We start from the raw sequence: 13,848 nt of genomic DNA, 5'->3' as shown, positions 1-13,848 counted from the left end.
CCCCCCCCCCCAGTCCTGACGCCAGGGAGAAGCTGTCACCGCTTTACAGCTGCTGGCTGACGAGAGCCCATCTGACAGGCCGCGCGGCAAGGGGAAGCGACTCGGGGAAAACTTGCCTCCTGCCTCTACCAGCAAGCATGTCGCTCCTCGGCTGGTAAAGCCTTCTGTGGAGTACATCAGCGCCCAGTTTTGTTTGTCTGATTGCCCGCCAGGGAATGAGTCACTCCAGCTCACCCACATTTCCTCCCGGTGGAGACAAAGTAGGTTAGCGGTTGCCTAGGCTGGGGAGGGGGAGGGGGGCGGGGCTGGGAAGGTGATGAGTAAAGGTGCAGGGTTTCTTTATGGGGTGGTGAGAATGTTCTAGAAGGGACTCTGGAGACAGCAGCACGATGCTGTGACTACAGTGCAGGCAATGGGTTTGCGGTGAACCATGGTGCAGGGGCTTAACGGTTATTGAGCCAGAAATTAGATGTCACTAAGTCCAAAGGCTGACCCAAAGTGGCCACACTTCCGGGCAGGCCACGCATGTTCGGTGTCCTGCCGTTGCATCTGACCGGAAGGCCCCGGGGCCACCCCTGGGCCGTGCTTGTGGTTACGCGCTCCTCTCTCATGGTCGGAAGATCCCTGCAGTGTGCCCTTGTCTTTTTGAAAACACTTCACAACAAGTGATCAGTCCACAGGGAACTCAGGATGTCATGCCCACGTTTGCTGACAACCTGGGCTTGACTCCACCTGCTCAAGCACACGGCTGAAGAGCCTGTCCTCCCTGACGCCTGCAGCAGGGGATGGTCTGCCTGGAGCTGCACAGAAACCGCCTGGAAGTGGGGTCAACCCCGTGACATGGCAGTGAGGGCGCACCCAACCTCTGCCCATGGCGTGCCTGTCTTCTCTCCGTGGACTGAGAGTCCTCTCATTTCCTCGGAACCTATTTCTTTTCTTCCTTCAGCCAGAAACAAGGTGTTGACTCATAATGCTATATGGAGCGAGCAAGGTGTCACTCACCTGGTTTAGTTTCCTTTTCCTGCTTGCATCTCTTCAGATTTCTCCCTGTTGATTGTTGGACGTGGAAATTCTAAGAAACCAGAAGAAAAACAGAAATAAGAGTGAGGCAGTCATTGTGGCTGGACAGAGATAATCTCTTGGAAAAATAAGTTAAGAATGTCTATTAACATATTAACGGTGCAGATTCTTTGGGAAAGCTGAATGTCTCAGACTTTACACTATGGATAAGTTCATGTAAGTAAAGTTTAGTAAAATCATGCTTCAACAGTAAAAAAAAAAAAAAAAAAAGAGGAAACAGGGCTCTCCCTATTGGCACTATGGTTAAAGTACAGCGCTGTGAACTATATTGGTAAATGTAAAAAATAAAATGAAGCTAATGAGGAGATTAAAAAATTGACAATTTCTACAATCTGACACGTAACACTGAGCACGGAAGAGATTAGAGTGAAGACTTCCTCAGGTTTTTTATTACTCAGGACATAGAAATACTATTTTCCTTTAGATACTATGTCTATGATGCATATTAAAATTCTGAAGGTAAAAACAACTGAAAATTAAAGTAGGATACATGGTTTTCAAACCAATTAGTACACGCTTGGGTGGAAAAACCTAGACATACAAAAATGTTAATCCTTGCCAAATTACTATATAACTAAGTTTCAATAACCAACAGTTATTTTGGAAAGGAGAGTGGATAAAATTACCTTAAAATTCACATGGAATACTACATAGCCAAGAAAAATGACCAAGAAAGAATAAAGAAAACCTTTAATAGCAGATTTGTATTATGATAAAAATTCACTATACAGACATTATGCTTAAAAGATCCAGTATTAACATAAGAATAAGCGAGTAGGTCCGAGGACTTCAACACCAGATCCAGAAACAGGTACGATAAAATAAATCATTTATGATAAAGATGTAATTTCCACTCAGAGGGAAAAAAGCAGTCCATTTTTGTTACTGGACAGGAGTACCCCAAAACCCCCAAACCTGCCCACTCTAAATAGGTCCCGCCATTCTCTGCATCAAGTCAAAACACCTAGGACCTTTAATGGAAAGGAACTTTATTAAAATTAGTGTGCAACAAAGAAAAAGAAAAAGGGAAGAATAAGGTTTCCAAATCAAGCATCCAAAGTTACCCATCCCCTTGTGGGCAAATGCCCAGCCAAAGAGGGTTGGCCCGAGGCAGGACCACTAAGGCCCAAAAGCCCGCCACAGGTCTAAAGCACCTTCCAGCGGGGACCCAGAGAAAAGGGTCAGAGATGGCCAGACAAGTCTGGGAGGAAAAGAGCAAAATGAAGATAAAAGCTGCCATAGCGAACCTCCCCACAGGTCTCATCCACATCTGTTAACCAGCCCAGGACCAAAAAGCAAGTGCAGCTTCCTCACCTGTCTCTGCTCCATGTGCCACCTCCAGGGATCCTTCTGGCTCCCGCCTGCTTCCCTTCTCCAGCTTCTCCCCTTCCCTGCTCAGCTCCACCTTCCCTTGGGTGGGGCAGGGGCCCTGGGACCTCCCCCTCTTTTCTTGAAACCACCCTCTTACAACTTAACAAATGGTGCTGGCATCTTAGAGCAAACAAAACTTGACCACTACCTCTTACTACACATAAACCAAGGGGATGAAACGGACATAGTTTAAATTAATTAAAGCTATGAAAATGTTAGAATATCATTTAGGGAAATATTTGCACAACTTTGAGGAAGAGAAACTGTTTCTAAACAAGGCAAGAATCAGACACTATGGAGAGAAAAATAGAAACACTAAATGTTTTTCTTTAAATAGAAAAATTTTTATGATTAAGAAAAATAATAGCAACACACATGGAATCCTTCATAGGTAGATATGTAAAGTGCTCCTGCCACTTAAGAAAAAGACAAACCATTCACATGAAAATGGGTGAAGAGGAAATTGAAATGGTCAGTTACCATGAAGCTGAGTGCAATCTCACTAGTGGTAAAGAGCGTAGTTCAGCAGACCGGGGATACAATTTTTCCCCACGAACTTGGTCACAAAATGAAACAACAGAGGGGGGAATGGGAGCAAGAAATATCTGATGTTGATCAAGATTTAGGAAATGGTCAAATCCATATTGACAGGGAGAATGCAAGCCACTAAAACTGTAAGTGATGTAGGATCTCATCATTTTACAAGTTAAACACAGTGCCTCTTGACCCAGGACTGTTTGTGAAAACATACTCGCTAAGAATAAAGGGCCAATAGAGAAGTATATGTATACAGATATTTAATACAACAGTATTTTTTTTTCTTTTTGGAGACAAAAAACAGGTCGCCATCGGAATCCTTGTCGAAGAATGTATCCTGGCACCTCTATATCGACAGCCTTGAAGCTACTTAAAATGGGGAGTCAGATAGCTGCCTATCCTTTGTGTGTATATGGGGAGGGAAAAACTGCAACATTACAAAGTCTGATCCCACATATACAAGCTATGTCCATTTGAACAGGAGTCTGGAGAAAGTTCTGGAAGGAAGGATATACACCACAGTGATGACTGGTTATCCCAAAAGGATGGCAACGGGGAGGAGGGGCTGAGAGATTATGACTTTCTTACACATCTTTGAATTAGTTACGACGAGCACACTGGATTTGGGAATATGTATTCAGGAAAAATGACTGAAGCAAATAAACAATAACAAAGGAGCCAGCATATGAGATCAGAGAAAACTGTGGTAACTGATGTTACACGGTTTTTTTTATCTTCACAGAGCACAGGTAATGGCATTTATTATCAGTTTTGTTTTGGCCGACACAGAACAGGGTTTCCAACCTATCATTCTGACAGTTGGAAGACAAAATTTTTTTAAAGCGTCATGGAGAGAAAACGTTTACTTCTAAGATACGTACGTCTTTCATGTAAAAGGAGTGGGGGTGGGGGGTGGGAGGACTCTTCAAAAAAAAAATCCCCTTTCAAAATTCAAAAGAAAGTCTGAAGTTTGGGCTTGAAGCTGCCCCGTGTAGGTAGTGTGTGGGCTGGTGCTCTGCTGTTGTTTTCTGGGGCTCTGCGCCCTTGACTGCCTGCCTCCCCCAAACCCAATTAAATCCACTCCTGGGAGCGTCGGTCTGCTGGGAGCCAAAGCCTTGTAAACACCGCGTCTCTGCTCCTTGGCTCGGGCCCCCAAGCAGATGCTCTGGCGTCTATGTCACATGGGTCCTGAAGTCTAGAGACGTGAAATGGGATTGTTTTGCAAACCATGTTGATGGAAGGAGGGAGGAGGGGACCCAATTTAATCCAGTGGACGAAACAGCACAGAGGAGGACTGGCACTCCTGAGGGAGCACTCCCTGTGCCAGGTGACTCTGAAGTGGCAACAGGCACCCACAGCTCCCCCGCCTCTACCCCGCCTCGCTCCGCCCCGCACCCCTCTCCTCTCCTCCACTCCCGCCTCCACACCTGCTCTCCTCACGGCCTCACACTCTGCTTGGCTGTCCTGCTGCTTCTCCTCCCCCAACCTTCACCTGCTTCTCCAGCGCTTCCCCTCTCTGTTCAGGCACGTGGGCTCCTTCTAATTCTCGAACCTTCCATATGCTCCCCTGCCTTCTAATCGTCTATCCCTCACCCTTCCCGCCCCACAGCACCCTGAGCTCCTACCTGGGCCCTGGACGTACCTGACACCACACCGTGGTTAAAGCACCTCTTCAGCAAACCCACCCTCACCGACCTCCTCGTCTGCCCTCTCTATTCCCCCCCCCACACACACACTGTCTGCTTGTTTGCTGCGTGTGCCTGTGTACACCTGTCACAGGAAGGGCCGGGCCTGTCTCGTGCAGCGCTGGTGCAGGGAAAAGGGAGTCCAATCAGGCTTTCCCGGCCCTCCTGCAGCTTCCTCTACAGCTACCAGGGTGCCCTTGCACAGGGATGCTCCGGGCCGAGAGGTGTGGGCACGGGGCACAGGCCCCGTGATTATGGACGTCTGGGCCCAGAGCACAGGGCGTGCCCACATGTAAATACAGGGTGAGGGCTAGAAAGGGGGTCCTCGGGGCTGGCGTGAGGGAAGCGGGGGGCCAGATGCTGTCTCCCTGCCTGCTGGTGTGTCTCCTGATGCAGCCTGTGACATCTACCGAGGGCTCCAAAATCCCCTTTCCGTCTGCGAGAGTCGCGAAGAAGCTACCCAGCCTGGGATGGTTGCCCGACAGCTGCCTATCACCGCTGCCCGCAGCGCCTGGCAGGTCTCAGGTGTGCCGCCCAGACGGGCAAACACAGGGAGGGCGGACTGCGGCGAGCTGAAGGCGCACCTCGAGCCCCGCCGCCCGCTCCCCAGCCTCGCTGCACTGGGCTGCGGGCCTGGGCCCCCACAGCACCTTGCCGGGGGCCTCACACACGAGGCTCTTGGGCCGGAACACACTCGGCAAAGCGCCACCGCGGGCTGCAGCCTCGGGCCAGTCAGGCAGTGGCTTCTCTTACCCCTACCCCAGGGGCCACACACGGAATGTGAGCCATGGAGACTCTGTCCAGGGAAGAACTAAATTGGAAACGCGGTGGTGGGTGGGGCGGGGGGCAGGGAGGGGAGGGCCTACTGCTAGTGGGCGCTGACAGGCAGAGCGTCCTGGCGGCAGGCTGAAGGTGCGTCCTGAGAACTCGAGGCCCTTTCTCCCGGCCCTACCTCAGTGAGGAGTCAGCGCAGTCACGGGCTGGTGCTTTAAACACGTTTTGTGCTGTATTTTCCCGTCGTGAGCATAGCCTAATTCTGTACCCACAAAAAATTTAAAAATCCACAACAATGTTATGAAAACACTGAGTGGGTTCAGGCCAGTTCAAGTTTGGGGACCCGCTCACCGCCAAGCTCACTGCCGCCACTCCCCTGCCCTGGCTCCCCTGACCCACAGGGAACCCCCAGGAGCTGAGGCTGTCTTCTGGTCACCCTGCTTCTCCCTGCTCATCTCAGCGTCAGAGGTCGCACCCACAAAGCCCTGCAGGCGGCCACTCGCCAGGTCCCTGGACACGGGAAACACCCCTCAGCTGTCCAGCACCTCATTCCCTCAGCGCCCCACGGCCCGTTATTCAGTACAGAGAAGCCAAGCTGAAGAGCATCGACTTCTCGGGAGATTACAGGGCCTTCCCCGAAGGCCAGCACAGGCTGGCTGCCTGGCAGAGGCCGCACCGCCTGCAGCTCCCAGCATGGGGGAGCAGCCACGGGGCCGCGCTTAGCTTCCACACAGCGCTTCTGCCAGATTGCCGGGAGGGGGTGAGCTCGGCCGCGGTCGCGATTATTTCCAAGAACTCAGGATTTTCCACGTCTGCCTCCACGCAGGAATCGCTCCCGGCCCCTGGCGAAGACGCCCGGCAGTGAGTCGTGCGCTCGGCCCGGCGGTCACGGCTGCCGCCCGCGTAACCGGCCCGGTGGGCAGCAGCTCCGCCCGGCCGCCTCGGGCCGGGCTCGGTGACGGTGGACGCTCCAGAGCCGTCACGGTGGGTCTGGAAATGGGCGAGTGGGGAGGCGGCAGCCCCGCCCCATCGCGTTACCCCTGCCAGCGCTGGGCCCCGGTTTCCAGGTAGCCATCGCGGGGCTAATCCCAAGCGGCGCTTTTGGGTTTTATCGTTTGGTCCGAGCTGTCGGTTTCTCCACGCGCACGTCTCCCGCCACCGCGTCATCAGTGGGCTGGGGCCACAGTCCCCTGCGAAGCACGTATTTTTGTACAAAAATAGCCAGACTTCAGCCCCAGGCCGCCCCTTGGCGGTGGGCCCCCTCGCAAGGCCCCACTCACAGCGGAGAGGCAGGTTCTGGTGACACCCTTACTCCGACCCCAGCGTGACCCCTGCCTCTAGAGTGACAGACCGCGGGCCCCTGCCCTCCAGGGGCTACAAATGTAAAAGCCCCCAGGGGCCGAGGGGAGCAGGGGAGCAGAGCGCACTGGACACCGAGGCAGGCGAGGGCGAAGGTGACCCCCCAGAGAGACACCCACGTGAGGGCACTCTAATGAGACAAAACCCCAAGCCAGCGCCACTCTGACCTCTGGCTCTGTTCACGCCTCCTCACCTTACCGCTGGAGGAAGGTGCTGTGGAAAGGCAGCGGGGAGCAGCGGAAACTCAGGGGCTCGGGGAGCCCTCCCCAGGCCTTCCCACATACATGGAGGTCACTGCGGCCTCACGTCACCTTTGTGAAGACTAAAGAATCAACCCAGGCGAGGTGCGCGGCCCTGGAGCGACTCGTACTTTGGGGAGAACCAAAGCCAGGTGAGAGCCTGGACGTGGGGTCTCTTCCACACCAGCTCCCCGGCCAGGCGGCCAGTCAGCCCTGAACGCGCTGCAGGGGGCAGGCGGAGGAGTCAGGGGCACACCCTGACAGCTGACGCTGACAGCGCAGCCCCAGAGAGCCTCATCTGTCACGGGAAGGCCTGCCCCCAAGGCTGTAAGGCTTCCCCACACGTCCACTGTCCCACCCTGGCCAGACAAGGGACCTCCCTCCCAGAATATCACCTCCTTTCAACCCTAAAGTCTCGGGAGCCTGGCTGCTGTGGGGGGGGGGGGGAGCTGGGCTGTCGGGTATGCCGTGGGGACCCGAGACCTGCCCACTAACCAAGAGCCGAGTTCAAACAAACTGTTAAATACTGCACCTTCCTGAGGGTCAGGATCTCTCATCGCCTGAGGGCCCTCCCTGGTGGCGCAGCGGGTTACAGCGCAGCACTGAGTTCGATCCTCACCCGGAGGTGACCCCCAGGGCATGGCAGACCTCTCCTGACCTGCCCGCTGCTCCCCTCAGCAGTGTGCTTCATCGATCTGCCTGTTCTGCTCCCCGCTCTGTCTCTGGGGAAGCCTCTCACTGGCCCTGCACCTCTGGCCTGTACCCCAGTTCTGTATGTATAAATAAATAAAAAATAAAAAGTAAAGGCTTTAAACTGCCTACTCCCGTCACCTTGGAACTCAGGAGCCAAGGCTTGACTTCTGGCTTCTCAGTGCTCTGCTCAGCAGTGGAGGCGCTGTCCAGGGGAACCGCAGGTGGGAGGGAGGCTCTGAGCGTCTTCCTGCCATTCGCTCAGTTGGGAACTCGCACGGCGGCGGCGGGTTTGGGTGAAAGTCGAGGAGTCCAAGGCATCTCCTCTGGCCCGAGTGCGTGGGATGCAGAGACGGGTGAGACAGGCCCGTGGGGCAGGGGAGACACAGTGAGCTCGGTCACGCCAGTGATTCTGCGAGCCCAGTTCAGGTAGACGCGTGAGGCGCATGGGCTAAGGCGGGAAGAGCACGGAGGCAGCCCTCCGTCAGAGAGGAGGGCGGCGTCACTGACCACGTCGCGCAGGACGAGCTGATGGGCCTCCCGCTCACCCGGCGCTCGATGGCGCTGGTTCCCGTCTCTCCACGCGAGGCAGGTGTTCACGTGCACACATCACACTGGCACTTTTTTGTTTTCCCCCAGGAAAACACAATAAAACTAGAGACATTCAGAAGTAGCTTAATGTTCTCTTCCAATTCTCCTCCAGGCACCGGTTTCTGGGCGCTCGGGGACACTGACAACCAAGGGCACTCTGCCCCTCAAGCCTCGAGGGGCACGGGGAAGAAACGTGACTGTTCACTGCAGGCTCAACTTGGAAATACACCGTCACCTACTCTCCCTTTTTGAGACTTATGTATTTATACATACAGAACTGGGGTACAGGCCCAGAGGTGCAGGGGCGGTGAGAGGATTCACCAGAGAACGAGTGGGGAGCAGAACAGGCCGACTGACGAAGTACACTGCTGAGGGGAGCAGCGGGCGGGTCAGGAGAGGTCTGCCACACCATGTGGTCACCTCCGGGGCAGGCTGGGATCGAACTCATGCGGAAGTGGCTTTAGCTTCTCAGTGCTGCGCTTTAACCCGCTGCGCCACCAGGGAGGACCCCACAGTCACCTACTCTTACCCCGTATTCAGGTCCCATAAGGAGGAAACGCAGGCCCCAGGCAAGATACACTTGCCTGGGGTCATGGCTTCCTGGCATGAGGAGGGCTCTTCATTATTTAAAGCTGAAGTCTTCCCCATAAAGGCTTTTCAAGTATTTCCACCTGCTGGTAGGGGACGAGGGTCACACCCAGGCCCTGCAGAGCCCTGTCTCTCAAGCCAGGCCGAGGCACACGGCCTGGGGTGGCGAGGGCCCCTTGCTCCTCTCTACAGAGTATGGCTCCCTCGTTTAAAATACTAAAGACAGACCCCAGTAAAGAAAATGCCAATGGTTTATGTGTTCTGTTTCTCTCCTAGGCATAAACAGCACATTTTGAAAAGGAACCAATGAAAAGATCACAAAGCCAAAGTTCATTTCCAGCCCCCTTCCACCCCGGAGTCCGTCACCCGCTGAGGCGGCGCTGGCCCCCGATGAGCTCACGCTGTGGGAGCAAGTCCCGTGGCTTCCATGTCAAACACGGGCGTGCATTTGTGAGGGGAGACGCCGGGGATTGTGGCTTTCAGAGGCTTTCAGTGTGGGGCTCGAGGAGGCTTGGGCTGCCTTTGTAATCAGGAGCAAGGCTTTACAAACACCCGTTGCTAAGGGGGAGGCTTGCTTTCTTCACCTCTATTTGGGGCAAGCTTTTTAAGCTCTAGATATAGTCTGTCAAAGTTCTCTGGGTAAAAAAAAGTAAAACCGCATTTGAACGGAGCCCATCTGTGAGACTGGAGGCAGACTAGCCCCAGGCAGTTTCAGACTAAGCCAGGATTTTCAGAGCAATAATATAGCATGCCATAAAAATAGGCACTTTGTGACCGAGGTGCCAGGCAAGCCCTCCAGGGCCTCTGCTTCTCCAGGGCTGGGGGCGGCGAGAACAAGTTCTACTTACATAGCGGAGAGATTCGCCCAAGACTGGTGGTCCTCACCCAGAGTGGAAGTAGAATTTAAGAAGCCGGGGTTCAGAAATGCCTGCCCTTCCAGGGAACAGTGGGCTGGCAGACCAGGCCGGCGGGCGTGCAGACAGGATTCTCGCGGTTCTCTCTCTCTGCCCTTCTCCTAAGTGAAATGCACTTCAAGGTTTCGGTGGGAGTTTCCCACGTCTCCGGCCAAGTCAGTCCCCATTTGTTGTAACCCAATGCTGGGTCTGATGATGTCAGCCACTCAGCTCCCTTGCTCAGTTTCCACCTCCCGGGCCGTCCACCGTCCACCCCGAGAGATCCATTTCCTTTGCACAATGAGGGGGCGGGGGAGGACGGGAGCAGTAACTGCGTCCCAGGCCGCTCATTTGCCTAACATCCTTCCTTCAATTTTTAGCACTGCAGCCTAGTGACAAGAGGCTGCCTATCCGCTCGCTGGGCCCGAGTTCCCAGCCTCAGCCCCGCTGTTCTTAGTCACCGCTGACTATCCAGACAGCTGAGCTGTGTGGTTGGCTGAGCTGTGCTAACTCACTTCTGTGCTGTCTGATACAGTGGTCAGGGTGGAGAGCTGGACTCCCACCCCCTTCTTTCTTCTGCTCAATTTTCCAAGTCGTTTAATGTCTCCATCGAGTTTCCTGGGTGGATGGCAAAGGCGTGAGCCCGCTCTTCACCAGGGGAGATGGCACGGGAGAGGCTGGAAAGAGCAGTGCTCCGTGGTGGGGGGCCCGGTGCCCAGTCCTGGTCACGCTCCTAACTGAACGAATGGCCTCCGTTTCCCCATCAATCAGATGGCGGTTTTGGTGACTCCCGCGGTTCCGTGACTGAGGACAAACGCAATACAAGGAACTCTCTACGGCGGATCAGCTCCGCGCTTGAGGGAGGGAAGGACCCTGGAGGGGTCTGAGGCGCTCCTGGGCATGCCAGCCACCTGCATGGCGCGCTGAACACTAACAGAAAGTCCCAAAGGGTTCATGAAACAAGTCCGGGGGATATGGAACGATTAGACGAGATAAAGAGAATTCACCCATCCTTAGAGGTCGACGGGGCAGCAGCGGTTACAAGATTACTCTGGCCCTGCGTCTGGGGTGCCTTGGCGCGGGAGAACAGGGAGCCTGTCTGCTTTTGTGTGTGGTGGGTAGGGGCTATGGGCGTCATTTGGGAGCGGGAGGGGGTGGACCTGAGTCCTGTGCCACATGCCTCCTCTGAGCCTGTTGACTGGAATTAAAATGGGTTGAGAACGGAGCTCTAGTGCTTCCCTTTCAGGAAAGTGAGAGTTAAATACCCCCGGTAAGGGAACTGAACACACGGCACATACGGCGTGTTGAATACATGGGAGCTCATTTTCTGGGTACATAATATCAGCCGACTCTCATTTTCGTGGCTAGGGAATCGAAACGGGGAAGTTAGGTGGCAAGTCCATGGTCACACAGCTCCAGATGAGGCAGATTTGGGGTCTGAGTGCTTTAATTCCTACTGAGGTCAGTGTGCACATCACACACTGCTACTTCTGTAATAGTGACTCCATGGAGCCTGGCCCTCATTTCTAAATGGGATTGAGCCTAGGGAAAAAATGAGTTTATAGAAAACAAAAGGGAGATGGGGGAGGGGTGGGAGGATGTCTTGGGTTCAGCCAGGCCAGGTGTAGGGAGGAGTCAACCTGTTGCCTGAAGGAAACACTTTGGGCCACTGGGAAAGAGGGGTGCTTACTGCAGGAGGAGAATTTCAGCTGCTGCTCCCCACAGGAGGCAGATCTGACCTGTCTTAAAGCTACAGCAATGGGAAGGGGGGCCTGGAGCTCAGCTGGGAAGAACTGCGTTGTAGGTGGAGGAAAAGGCTGTGGTCATCTGTGACTTAACAAGAATTGTAATTCGTTCTCAGGAAACCCTGAGTCCCTCCAGGAAAGGCCCGCACACAGGCTGGCTCTCAGGAGGCAGTTTGCCAGCGTCCAGGCTTTCTCGCAAGTTGGAGTGGGCTGTGGCAGAGTAAAAAGAACTCCAGCCCAGTCGCCCCCCGGAGACGGCAGTCACAGCTCCGGAGTGCCGGGGGCCTCGTGTCCAGGGCCTCCTCGCTGTGTGTCACCATGGGCGAGCTGGCTTCTTTGCGCCATGGCTTCCCAGAGCATGTGTCTCTCCCGCGGGCTTCCTGTGCGTGTTAAGTACCTGGCTCTCACAAGTTCCAAAGAACTTTCAAGAATAAGCTCTGACACTTTAGTAGTAAAGCGCCTGTTTTCTATTCTGACTCAGTCTCGCAGCCTCTGCCCTGAGGATGTGACAATGGAGAATACTGTGGAAGAATGTCAGGAAGTCAGAGGGCCCAGACTTCCTCCAGAACATCAGGATGGAAGGAACAAAGCCTGCGGAGGCTGGCAGGCGTGTTCTCAGCAGCAACACTCAACCTGGCCGTCAGGAGGAGCGGGGCTCGCCCTGGGCCAGTTTACCGACATCATCCGCGTCCTGCTGGTTCCTTGAGCAAAAGGAGCAGTGAGGAGTCCAGTCGGATCTTCACAAAGATGACATGGCACTTGCCTTGCAGCCTGAAGAGCTGCTCTGGAGACAGAATCCACACAGGAGCCCTGAGGCCCCAGCACCGACTAGCAAATCCGCTCAGCGCTGGGCCATGCTTCCTCTGAGCTGCTGAGCTGCCCAGACTCACTCCTGTGAGCCCCGCCACAGCCAGCGCAGAGGTGTTGAGTCTCTGAGTCTCTTCATCTACGGGGGCCAGGGGGGTGGGGGGCGCAGAGCTGATGCACATCGAGGCTGACAACCTGCTCACCCGAGCAGCAGAGTCAGCGAGGTGACCAGGCCGCAGTCTGAGGCCAGGCCAGTGTCCTCGGGCCCCTCGGAGATCTTCACAGCCAGCAGTACCGGCTCCATTTGGGGGTGGGGGAAACTGCTGCGGAGTGCAGAGGGGTCTGACGGGCTCAGAGCTGCCCTGCACCCCACCCCTCGTCCCGTCTGGAACGGGCTCGCCCCCCAGCCTGGGACCGCCTCCGTTCTTACTCGCTCTTAAGAAATTATCCTCGAGTCCTCTGAGGCATAGTGTTTGTTCCTGGGAAGGTCCTATTCCTCTGCTGGAAGTGACCCTCTTAAAGAAAAGACCTGTGTTCCGTTGGGGAGCATTTTGCATATGTTATAAGACAGCGATGAACACAAGAAAACTGAGAAGCAACAAAAACTTTTACTGAATGCTTACCACATGCCAGATAACTAACTGCCTCCTATCCATGTCCTCACTCAGTCTCCACAAGGGTCCTTAGGAGGTAGCCAGAACTGTTCCTTCCCGACCGTGAGGAGATTCCGCAACGCATCAGGGGAGTCACTGACGGCGAGGACTGAGAAGCACGTGGGCAGCAAGCACACCCTCCTCCTCCGACGAGCGGCTGTGGATGCCACAGCACGTCACCCCTCAAAGGCGGGTTCGGTCCATGCCATTCCACACTCCCACTTGCTCACACGCCATTTTTTTTTTCATACACTTAGCAGCATATTGACTATGACATAAATATGGATTTTGTTTTCTTTCCATCGTCACTGCTTATTGTTAAAAATAGGAAGACACAGAAGAGCAGAGAGAAGGGAGGAAAATGATCCAACACCCGACCACCCAGAAATAACCATTTTGCCTTCTGGGGTATGGACCCTGAAAGAACCACATCTACACTGAAAGCAACGTCTGAGCCCAGAGCCTGACGTCATTTTGGGGGTGAGGGGGCGGAGTCCCCCTCACGAACGATGGAAGCTGTGCAGGTGTTGTTGGCACGCACCTGGCTGCTTTCCTAGCGTCTGGTGTCCTATACACACCCCTGGCTTGGGGTGAAGAAAGAGCATGCGCTTAAAAATAAAGAAGAGGATCCCGTCTTCTAAACTGCAAGCCAGACTTTCCCTCTTAGGGGCAGACATTATTGAACAAAAGGTTTCATTTCAAATCTTTTTTGAAAGGAGGAAAGTTCACAGAAGCATGACAAGAGAGGGGAGCTGAAGTCTGGAGCGCAGGGAAGCAACTGGCAATGGGAGACAGCTGCAGTGGGGGCGCCGGGGGGCTCTGGGTTTGGAAACGGC

The 13,848-nt window shown here is 54.3% G+C and overlaps 1 protein-coding gene across 1 annotated transcript in view; it reads right to left on the bottom strand.

Annotated features, from left to right (window-relative positions):
• Positions 1-10,076, bottom strand: part of PKIG (protein kinase (cAMP-dependent, catalytic) inhibitor gamma) — a 26,601-nt gene extending 16,525 nt beyond the window's left edge. The window contains exons 1-2 of the mRNA XM_004687404.2: positions 9,763-10,076; positions 1,003-1,072 (exon numbers count right to left, since the gene is read on the bottom strand). The gene's annotated coding sequence lies outside the window, so the exon portion shown is untranslated. The remainder of the gene's footprint in view (positions 1-1,002; positions 1,073-9,762) is intronic.
• Between the last annotated feature and the right edge of the window lie 3,772 nt (positions 10,077-13,848).

Source organism: Condylura cristata, unplaced genomic scaffold (genome assembly GCF_000260355.1).
Source record: "Condylura cristata isolate star-nosed mole 26May11 unplaced genomic scaffold, ConCri1.0 scaffold00022, whole genome shotgun sequence".
Lineage (NCBI taxonomy): Eukaryota > Metazoa > Chordata > Mammalia > Eulipotyphla > Talpidae > Condylura > Condylura cristata.
This window is presented reverse-complemented; position numbering and strand designations above follow the sequence as displayed.